The following is a 12,500-nucleotide window of genomic DNA, read 5'->3' as shown; positions in this document are numbered from 1 at the left end:
CTTAACCTCCCATCTAACTACGAACGCCCTATCTGCTGCCTGATTCATAAGCGTCACGTCAATGTCACTCACGCCCCCAGGCCCATCAAACGTGTACCATTCACTCGGCTCATTCACAATGTGGAGGTTTTTAGCCACCACCCATTCACTTAATGCCTCGCCTCGACTGTGGCTTTGATATCCAGACGAATGCCGGGATACCTTACTAAACCACATCGAAGACGAGGCATTCGCATCCAGCCCTAGGATAAATGGGCTACTACTCGCAAGTAGTAGTAGCTTATCCATGTAGCCCAGGTAGGGCTCTAGGGGCTCGCTAAATTTGCAGTACAAACTAGCTACGATCAGCCTACCGAACTCCCCCTCTATCGCGACACATACACCCAGTTGTGAGGAATCCACAACTACACAATCGTAGTTGGGATCACTCACAACAATTGCAGCATTAGCCCCAAGGTCCGTGAAGACCTTGAAACTCCCAGGAAGACCCCGAACCACACCATTGGTGGCGTAGGGCTCCTGGAGTAAGGCAATGCCGCACCTCCCCTCAGTCATACACCCCCCCAACTCACACATTACGGCATACGCCCCCTGGCAGTTTAACTGTATTATTCCCCCCATCAGTGTCTGGCGAGGGCGCGCTCAACAATGCCACAGTATATGGGGCAGACAGCCGACATCATAAGATGCCCAGCTGGTCTACCCTTGAATGCACAGTTGCGGCAATGGAGTGCATTGACGCAACTGGCAGCTCTGTGGCCTTCCTGACCGCACCTCCGGCAGACATCTGATTTGGCCCTACACACAGCCACTCTATGGTCGAAACTCATACACCGGAAGCAGCCAGCAACGGGGCTATCCGGTCGCACCCGGAAGGAGAACCACTTGATGTAGCACCTACCTGCCTCCAGGAGGGCGGACATCATTTTGTCCGTACCCTCAAGGACGACATTGGTGCTACCATCAGGGGCAACCTTCCAGGGGCGACTGACCATCCTTACGTCAGACCTCTGGGACGCCGGGCTGAAATCCTGAAGGTTCAGCCGGAGTAACTCTTCCATGAACTCATCATGGGAGATCTCCGTATGAACCCCCTGGACCACAACCCGAGGACCCAACTTCCGGTTGACAGTCACGTCCAACCCCACCTCCCCGAATTTCGCGTTCATCGCAACTTTCTCCCTCTCTAAAACAGAGGGAGTGCGGATAACCGCCCCACCACCCTTAATTGGCCTAACCTCGTGGATCCTTACCCCCAGGGAAGGACCCACCTCCTTTACTACTTTTTTAATGACTTCCTCAGAGGAAGCTGCAGGCCCCTTACTCCTAACCACAACGGACCAGGTCTCAACAGGCTTCTGCGCCACCGGTGCAATCGCCTCCAGTACAGGTGCTGGGGGCGGAGGCATCGGTGCCGATGGAGCCGGCATTGACCTGCTCGGCGGCGAGGAGTGTCCCCCACAGCTTCCTCTAAGGGCGTCTACTTGACCACGAAGATGGGCATTCTCGGTTACAACCGTCATCAGGAGTGCCTCGTACTTCGAGGCAAGCTCCATCAGCCCCTTCGCGATCCCTATATCAAAATTCTCGGCCCCAAAAACTATTCCGCTAAGTTCCGCCGAAATTTTTTTTATAGCCGCTACATGGCTCACCGCACCACCCCCGACAATAACCGCGCTCCCTTTAGCAGCGTCTTTTTTGCCCGCACTACTTTTTCTCGCGCTCGCCTTATTTTCTCCCGAGTAGATAGGGACAGAGGGAATCTCGTTAATCCATTCATGCGCGTCACTAATTAGATGACGAGGCATTTGGCTACCTTAAGAGAGTCATAGTTACTCCCGCCGTTTACCCGCGCTTACTTGAATTTCTTCACTTTGACATTCAGAGCACTGGGCAGAAATCACATTGTGTCAACACCCGTTAGGGCCATCACAATGCTTTGTTTTAATTAGACAGTCGGATTCCCCAAGTCCGTGCCAGTTCTGAATTGATTGTTAATTGATAATCGTTATAATTTAAAAAGTATCTATACAATAATAAATCCTTTAGAAATTTTAGCAAGAAAGTTCCACAATTGGCTACGTAACTACTATCCGGGGAACAAGAATCGAAATTCTCTATTTACCCAGAACGAGTACATAAACCATGGTATTGCTTCCCAATCAAGCCCGACTATCTCAATCTTCAGAGCCAATCCTTATCCCGAAGTTACGGATCTAATTTGCCGACTTCCCTTACCTACATTATTCTATCGACTAGAGACTCTTCACCTTGGAGACCAGCTGCGGATATTGGTACGGCCTGTTGAGAAGTTTGCGTAACCCCACCATAAATTTTCAAGGTCCGAGGAGAAAATATCGACACAACAGTAAATGTCATGCTCTTCTAGTCCATCTACCATATCTCTCTTCGAAAGACTTCCATGGTAGTACGACTATAAAACAGAAAAGAAAACTCTTCCGATACCTCTCGACGGCTTCTTTATGGTCGTTCCTGTTGCCAGGATGAGCACAAAGGCCCATTTTTAATAACAAACGGATACTCAACAGGTTACGGAATTGGAACCGTATTCCCTTTCGTTCAAAATTATTCAAGTGTTTAATTACTATGGAATAAAAATTCATTCATTTCATTTCATTAAAACTTGAAAATTTTCGGCTTTCGCCTTGAACTTAGGACCGACTAACTCGTGATCAACCACTGTTCACACGAAACCCTTCTCCACTTCAGTCCTCCAAGGTCTCATTCGATTATTTGCTACTACCACCAAGATCTGTACCAATAGCGGCTCCATGCAGGCTTACGCCAAACACTTCTAAGCACACCATTGTACCCTCCTACTCACTAAAGTTTCAAAATTTATAATCCAACCGAAATTGTATTATAAATCATGTACTTTAGCGGTAATGTATAGGTATACAACTTAAGCGCCATCCATTTTAAGGGCTAGTTGCTTCGGCAGGTGAGTTGTTACACACTCCTTAGCGGATTACGACTTCCATGTCCACCGTCCTGCTGTTTTAAGCAACCAACGCCTTTCATGGTATCTGCATGAGTTGTTAATTTAGGCACCGTAACATTACGTTTGGTTCATCCCACAGCGCCAGTTCTGCTTACCAAAAGTGGCCCACTGGGCACATTATATCATAACCTCAACCTTCATATCAAGAAAGGTGAGGTTCTTACCCATTTAAAGTTTGAGAATAGGTTAAGGTCGTTTCGACCCTAAGGCCTCTAATCATTCGCTTTACCAGATAAGATTATTTTACATAATTTTTAAATGCACCAGCTATCCTGAGGGAAACTTCGGAGGGAACCAGCTACTAGATGGTTCGATTGGTCTTTCGCCCCTATACTCAATTCTGACAATCGATTTGCACGTCAGAACTGTTTCGGTCTTCCATCAGGGTTTCCCCTGACTTCAACCTGATCAAGTATAGTTCACCATCTTTCGGGTCACAGCATATATGCTCAAGGTACGCTCCAGTTAGAGGTATAAATAATAATAAATTATCATTATACATAACTATATGGAACGCCCCGGGATTGAATTAATAATGTAATACATTAAAAATTAATCCCATTATTAATACAGTTAAGTTAATTTCGCCATTAGGTTTAATATAACCCAATGACTTGCACATATGTTAGACTCCTTGGTCCGTGTTTCAAGACGGGTCCCGAAGGTATCCTGAATCTTTCGCATTGTTAATCATATAAATGCATACAATTAATATTAAAATCAATGATAATAATATTATTGTAAAATTCAAAAGAATTTTAGCATTATATATAATAAAATCTATCAACACTTTATCAAATCATCAGTAATTATTCTATGTTAATAAGCTAAAAGCAAATTAATTTGAATAAACTTAAAAACCAATGATCTTTTGATAAATATTTTATTATGTTAATAGATTACAATGTCCTTATATGAAAAAAATGCACACTATTACTATAATATTTAAAATTAAATACTACAGTTATAATGATGAATTTTTCATAATGGATATTCAGGTTCATCGGGCTTAACCTCTAAGCAGTTTCACGTACTATTTAACTCTCTATTCAGAGTTCTTTTCAACTTTCCCTCACGGTACTTGTTTACTATCGGTCTCATGGTTATATTTAGTTTTAGATGGAGTTTACCACCCACTTAGTGCTGCACTATCAAGCAACACGACTCTTTGGAAATATCTTTCTAGTAATCATTAACGTTATACGGGCCTGGCACCCTCTATGGGTAAATGGCCTCATTTAAGAAGGACTTAAATCGTTAATTTCTCATACTAGATATTAAGATATTCCATACACTGCATCTCACATTTGCCATATAGACAAAGTGACTTAGTGCTGAACTATTTTCTTTTCGCTCGCCGCTACTAAGAAAATCCTTGTTAGTTTCTTTTCCTCCCCTCATTAATATGCTTAAATTCAGGGGGTAGTCCCATATGAGTTGAGGTTGTATAAAATATATTTTAGATTGATTTGTTTATTTTTATTTAATTTTTTTGCTATTTGCTATTTTAAAGAAATATATTTTTATATCTTGATTACTCAATATTATTCAATCTTTTCATCCCTTTTTAAAATTCATAATATAATAATTAATAAAATTAACAACATTATTCCTCCACATATCATATATTTTTTTTTATTATAAATTTTTCTCAATACAATAGAGTGAATTAATTCTAGAATAAAAATTTATTTTATGCTAGACATTCCTCTTATGTATTATTTAATATAATTTAAATAATGTTGAAAATTTTTTCTTTTATGGGAATACTAAGATTCTCATTTATCATAAATTTTCGTTCAAATATGAGGTATTCAAGAATATATTTTCTATATTTCTTTTTATGCTATTAATATTATGGATTGAAAAATACAATCCAATAATATGCCATATGCTTAAATTCTATTAATTGACTAAAAGAATAAGCAACTAATTTAGCATAGTCTTACAACCCTCAACCATATGTAGTCCAAGCAGCACTTTAAAATTAATTAAAGTACATAACAGCATGGACCGCAATATGCGTTCAAAATGTCGATGTTCATGTGTCCTGCAGTTCACACGATGACGCACAGTTTGCTGCGTTCTTCATCGACCCATGAGCCGAGTGATCCACCGCTTAGAGTGATAATTTTTTTGTATTTTTTTAATTCAAAGTCAAAGAATTTTAATTTATTGAAAGTATTAATAATTAATCAATAATAAATTTTTAATACATAAGTTTAAAACATCTTTCAATAAATTGTAATTTTAAACCCAAACATTTGCAGCTGCGCATGTCTTAGGTCAACAAAAACAGTAATACCTTTTATATATTATTTTCTTCTCTATTTGTGCGTTTTCTTTTTTTAAATTTTTCAACATGTTTTTAATCACAAATAGAAAATACCATAAAAAAAAGGTATTACACACGTTAATGTGAACAAGTTAACTTATCATTTATAATATTTTATATAAATATCACAATTAAATATTATTTTCTATATAAATAATAAGTACAGCTATATGTTTAAAGGTTTTTTTATTGCGTTCAAATACAATGTATGCGAAGTTCACAATATAATATATATTGTCATAATGCATTACAAGGAGTTAAAAAAAAAAAAAAAAACAGAAAAACATTCAAAACATTGTATAATTCAAAACATTTTGAATGAAAAGAACAAAAAGAAAACTTTTTTTTCTTTTTTATTCTTTTTTTTTATTTTGTTTTTATATAATTATTTTTTTTTCTTTTCGGATAGGAACACAATAATGATCCTTCCGCAGGTTCACCTACGGAAACCTTGTTACGACTTTTACTTCCTCTAAATAATCAAGTTCGGTCAACTTTTGCGAAACAACCGTGAAACACAAGGCGTCACAGTGATCACGTCCGGAGACCTCACTAAATAATTCAATCGGTAGTAGCGACGGGCGGTGTGTACAAAGGGCAGGGACGTAATCAATGCGACTTAATGACTCACACTTACTGGGAATTCCAAGTTCATGTGAACAGTTTCAGTTCACAATCCCAAGCATGAAAGTGGTTCAGCGGTTTACCCGGACCTCTCGGTCTAGGAAATACACGTTGATACTTTCATTGTAGCGCGCGTGCAGCCCAGGACATCTAAGGGCATCACAGACCTGTTATTGCTCAATCTCGTTACTGCTAGACGCAATTTGTCCATTTAAGAAGCTAGTGTCCTTATAATGGGACAAACCAACAGGTACGACTCCACTTATATAAACACATTCAAACACTTGTACATTCAAGATGAACGCATGAATGAAGGCTATATAAGCTTCAACACCATAATCCTGAAAGCATCTATTTAATATATTTGAGTCTCGTTCGTTATCGGAATTAACCAGACAAATCACTCCACGAACTAAGAACGGCCATGCACCACCACCCATAGATTCGAGAAAGAGCTATCAATCTGTCTTACACGCTTATGTTCGGACCTGGTAAGTTTTCCCGTGTTGAGTCAAATTAAGCCGCAGGCTCCACTCCTGGTGGTGCCCTTCCGTCAATTCCTTTAAGTTTCAGCTTTGCAACCATACTTCCCCCGGAGCCCAAAAGCTTTGGTTTCCCGGGAAGCGACTGAGAGAGCCATAGTAGTAGCTACACCCAATTGCTAGCTGGCATCGTTTATGGTTAGAACTAGGGCGGTATCTGATCGCCTTCGAACCTCTAACTTTCGTTCTTGATTAATGAAAACATCTTTGGCAAATGCTTTCGCTTAAGTTAGTCTTACGACGGTCCAAGAATTTCACCTCTCGCGTCGTAATACTAATGCCCCCAAACTGCTTCTATTAATCATTACCTCTTGATCTAAAAACCAATGAAAGTAGAACAGAGGTCTTATTTCATTATTCCATGCACAAAATATTCAGGCATTTGGAGCCTGCTTTAAGCACTCTAATTTGTTCAAAGTAATTGTACCGGCCCACAACAACACTCGATGAAGAGCACTGAAGCAGGTTTAAATAGGAGGAATATATAAAAAATACATTGTATTAATTATATATAAGAACTCCACCGGTAATACGCTTACATACATAAGGTAATGTACATACCACAATTATAGTTGTACTACCCGTATGAAGCACAAATTCAACTACGAACGTTTTAACCGCAACAACTTTAATATACGCTATTGGAGCTGGAATTACCGCGGCTGCTGGCACCAGACTTGCCCTCCAATAGGTCCTTGTTAAAGGATTTAAAGTGTACTCATTCCAATTACAGGGCCTCGGATATGAGTCCTGTATTGTTATTTTTCGTCACTACCTCCCCGAACTGGGAGTGGGTAATTTACGCGCCTGCTGCCTTCCTTAGATGTGGTAGCCGTTTCTCAGGCTCCCTCTCCGGAATCGAACCCTGATTCCCCGTTACCCGTTGCAACCATGGTAGTCCTAGATACTACCATCAAAAGTTGATAGGGCAGACATTTGAAAGATCTGTCGTCGGTACGAGACCATACGATCTGCAAGTTATCTAGAGTTCAACCAATATAACGATCGAATAATCGCTTGGTTTTAGCCTAATAAAAGCACACGTTCCAAAAGGTCCGTGTTTATTTTGCATGTATTAGCTCTAGAATTACCACAGTTATCCAAGTAACTGTTAACGATCTATGGAACCATAACTGATATAATGAGCCTTTTGCGGTTTCACTTTTAATTTGTTTGTACTTAGACATGCATGGCTTAATCTTTGAGACAAGCATATAACTACTGGCAGGATCAACCAGAATAATATATATTTCTTTTTTATATAATATTTTTTATATTATATAAAAGTTTAAAATGATATTTTCTTATTTGAAAATTATACACAAATACACAAAACATAAAAACATTTACAATATACACAACAATTTTTCTATGTTTCTTTCTTTATTATATTTTTTTTCATTATATTTCATTTCTATTGTGTGATTTTGTAATGGATTTTTTTAATTTTTGTTTTGGTATCGTGAAAAGAATTTTCGTTCTCTATACATATTATTATTTAATTATTATGTAAGAACGATATTTCTTCTTATATTGGCAAAATTTTCAAATAATATCATTCTATACATTTTACTTTATTTCAATGCATATAGTAATATATATACCTTTTTTTAAGAGTATATACATTTTTTTCTTGATTTGAAATTAATAATTTCAAATTCTATTATATTTATTTCAATAATAAATATATGATAAAAAGTATTTTCGGGTGCAACACATTAATATTTTATTTTATTTAAAAACCATCCTTTTACACATATATTTTATGAGTAAATATTAGAATAGCTCACAAATAAAACTAAAATATTGTTTAATATTTATTTCTACAATATGTTAGTATAGAATAATAGATTTTTTATGTTTTTGTATAAAACAAAATCTATTTCTATTTAAACTAACTGTAGGAAACCAGGAATAAAAAACGCTCATTATATACAATATGTTAGTACAGAATATAGAGTTTTGTATAAAACAAAATCTATTTCTATTTAAACTAACTGTATAAAAACCAGGAATAAAAAACGCTCATTATATACAATATGTTAGTACAGAATATAGAGTTTTGTATAAAACAAAATCTATTTCTATTTAAACTAACTGTATAAAAACCAGGAATAAAAAGGCACACAAAATCAACTTTCATTTTCATATTTACTTAAAAATACATATAAAGTAAAAAATATTTCCATATAAATACTAAGTAAATAAAGTCATACAAGTATGAAAATTTTCATACAAGTACTAAATACATAAATCATATAAGTATAGTAATATTCATACTTATAAGTATTTAAAAACAATTTCTTACTAATAAACTAACATAAGGAATTCAAATATATAAAAGTATAATACATTTCCTAGCAGTAAAAAATTTTCATATAAGTACTAAATGTATAAAGTCTATGAAGTAATAAATTTTCATATAAGTACTATTTCAGTATATGTCAATTTGAGCAGATTTGTGCAAATTTGTTATAAATGTTCTCTCCCATGTTGACGTTACCAACCCGAAAATATATGGAAAAATTCTTTTAACCTATTTAAAATTTAAAAACTCATATATACGTGGGTAATTTATATCATTTTCAAATATCGTCATGGTCATAATACAACTAATAACATCAAAAGTATTTTTACAATCGATTTTTTTTTTAAATTTTTAACTTGTATGACTTCATATTTAATACTTATATGAAAATTTATTACTTCATAGACTTTATACATTTAATACTTATATGAAAATTTATTACTTCATAGACTTTATACATTTAATACTTATATGAAAATTCATTACTTCATAGACTTTATATTTTTTATACTTATATAAAAATTTATTACTTCATAGACTTTATATTTTACTTCATAGACTTTATACATTTAATACTCATATGAAAATTTATTACTTCATAGACTTTATATATTTACTACTTATATGAAAATTTATTACTTCATAGACTTTATACAATTAATACTTATATGAAAATTTATTACTTCATAGACTTTATACAATTAATACTTATATGAAAATTTATTACTTCATAGACTTTATACAATTAATACTTATATGAAAATTTATTACTTCATAGACTTTATACAATTAATACTTATATGAAAATTTATTACTTCATAGACTTTATACATTTAATACTTATATGAAAATTCATTACTTCATAGACTTTATATTTTTTATACTTATATAAAAATTTATTACTTCATAGACTTTATATTTTACTTCATAGACTTTATACATTTAATACTTATATGAAAATTTATTACTTCATAGATTTTATATATTTACTACTTATATGAAAATTTATTACTTCATAGACTTTATACAATTAATACTTATATGAAAATTTATTACTTCATAGACTTTATACAATTAATACTTATATGAAAATTTATTACTTCATAGACTTTATACAATTAATACTTATATGAAAATTTATTACTTCATAGACTTTATACATTTAATACTTATATGAAAATTCATTACTTCATAGACTTTATATTTTTTATACTTATATAAAAATTTATTACTTCATAGACTTTATATTTTACTTCATAGACTTTATACATTTAATACTTATATGAAAATTTATTACTTCATAGACTTTATATATTTACTACTTATATGAAAATTTATTACTTCATAGACTTTATACATTTAGTACTTATATGAAAATTTATTACTTCATAGACTTTATACAATTAATACTTATATGAAAATTTATTACTTCATAGACTTTATACAATTAATACTTATATGAAAATTTATTACTTCATAGACTTTATACAATTAATACTTATATGAAAATTTATTACTTCATAGACTTTATATATTTACTACTTATATGAAAATTTATTACTTCATAGACTTTATACATTTAGTACTTATATGAAAATTTATTACTTCATAGACTTTATACAATTAATACTTATATGAAAATTTATTACTTCATAGACTTTATACAATTAATACTTATATGAAAATTTATTACTTCATAGACTTTATACAATTAATACTTATATGAAAATTTATTACTTCATAGACTTTATACATTTAATACTTATATGAAAATTTATTACTTCATAGACTTTATACAATTAATACTTATATGAAAATTCATTACTTCATAGACTTTATATTTTTTATACTTATATAAAAATTTATTACTTCATAGACTTTATATTTTACTTCATAGACTTTATACATTTAATACTTATATGAAAATTTATTACTTCATAGACTTTATATATTTACTACTTATATGAAAATTTATTACTTCATAGATTTTATACATTTAGTACTTATATGAAAATTTATTACTTCATAGACTTTATACAATTAATATTTATATGAAAATTTATTACTTCATAGACTTTATACAATTAATACTTATATGAAAATTTATTACTTCATAGACTTTATACAATTAATACTTATATGAAAATTTATTACTTCATAGACTTTATACAATTAATACTTATATGAAAATTTATTACTTCATAGACTTTATATATTTACTACTTATATGAAAATTTATTACTTCATAGACTTTATACATTTAGTACTTATATGAAAATTTATTACTTCATAGACTTTATGCAATTAATACTTATATGAAAATTTATTACTTCATAGACTTTATATATTTACTACTTATATGAAAATTTATTACTTCATAGACTTTATACATTTAGTACTTATATGAAAATTTATTACTTCATAGACTTTATACAATTAATACTTATATGAAAATTTATTACTTCATAGACTTTATACAATTAATACTTATATGAAAATTTATTACTTCATAGACTTTATACAATTAATACTTATATGAAAATTTATTACTTCATAGACTTTATACAATTAATACTTATATGAAAATTTATTACTTCATAGACTTTATATATTTACTACTTATATGAAAATTTATTACTTCATAGACTTTATATTTTACTTCATAGACTTTATACATTTAATACTCATATGAAAATTTATTACTTCATAGACTTTATACAATTAATACTTATATGAAAATTCATTACTTCATAGACTTTATATTTTTTATACTTATATAAAAATTTATTACTTCATAGACTTTATATTTTACTTCATAGACTTTATACATTTAATACTTATATGAAAATTTATTACTTCATAGACTTTATACAATTAATACTTATATGAAAATTTATTACTTCATAGACTTTATACAATTAATACTTATATGAAAATTTATTACTTCATAGACTTTATATATTTACTACTTATATGAAAATTTATTACTTCATAGACTTTATACATTTAGTACTTATATGAAAATTTATTACTTCATAGACTTTATGCAATTAATACTTATATGAAAATTTATTACTTCATAGACTTTATATATTTACTACTTATATGAAAATTTATTACTTCATAGACTTTATACATTTAGTACTTATATGAAAATTTATTACTTCATAGACTTTATACAATTAATACTTATATGAAAATTTATTACTTCATAGACTTTATACAGTTAATACTTATATGAAAATTTATTACTTCATAGACTTTATACAATTAATACTTATATGAAAATTTATTACTTCATAGACTTTATATATTTACTACTTATATGAAAATTTATTACTTCATAGACTTTATACATTTAATACTTATATGAAAATTCACTACTTCATAGACTTTATGCAATTAATACTTATATGAAAATTTATTACTTCATAGACTTTATATATTTACTACTTATATGAAAATTTATTACTTCATAGACTTTATACATTTAGTACTTATATGAAAATTTATTACTTCATAGACTTTATACAATTAATACTTATATGAAAATTTATTACTTCATAGACTTTATACAATTAATACTTATATGAAAATTTATTACTTCATAGACTTTATACAATTAATACTTATATGAAAATTTATTACTTCATAGACTTTATATATTTA

General features: G+C 31.3%; 2 non-coding genes and 1 pseudogene across 2 annotated transcripts; all 3 read right to left on the bottom strand.

Moving 5' to 3' along the window:
• The window catches only part of LOC138858558 (large subunit ribosomal RNA), an 8,671-nt pseudogene extending 4,203 nt beyond the window's left edge, over nucleotides 1-4,468 (bottom strand).
• A 502-nt stretch (nucleotides 4,469-4,970) lies between these two features.
• LOC138858568 (5.8S ribosomal RNA) lies at nucleotides 4,971-5,149 on the bottom strand. Its single transcript, XR_011397640.1, has one exon. It is a non-coding gene; the product is annotated as a 5.8S ribosomal RNA (ribosomal RNA).
• Nucleotides 5,150-5,774: 625 nt separating this feature from the next.
• LOC138858543 (small subunit ribosomal RNA) lies at nucleotides 5,775-7,764 on the bottom strand. The gene has a single exon (XR_011397631.1). It is a non-coding gene; the product is annotated as a small subunit ribosomal RNA (ribosomal RNA).
• Between the last annotated feature and the right edge of the window lie 4,736 nt (nucleotides 7,765-12,500).

This window comes from Bactrocera oleae, unplaced genomic scaffold (genome assembly GCF_042242935.1).
Source record: "Bactrocera oleae isolate idBacOlea1 unplaced genomic scaffold, idBacOlea1 ctg00000010.1, whole genome shotgun sequence".
NCBI classification, from domain to species: domain Eukaryota; kingdom Metazoa; phylum Arthropoda; class Insecta; order Diptera; family Tephritidae; genus Bactrocera; species Bactrocera oleae.
This window is presented reverse-complemented; position numbering and strand designations above follow the sequence as displayed.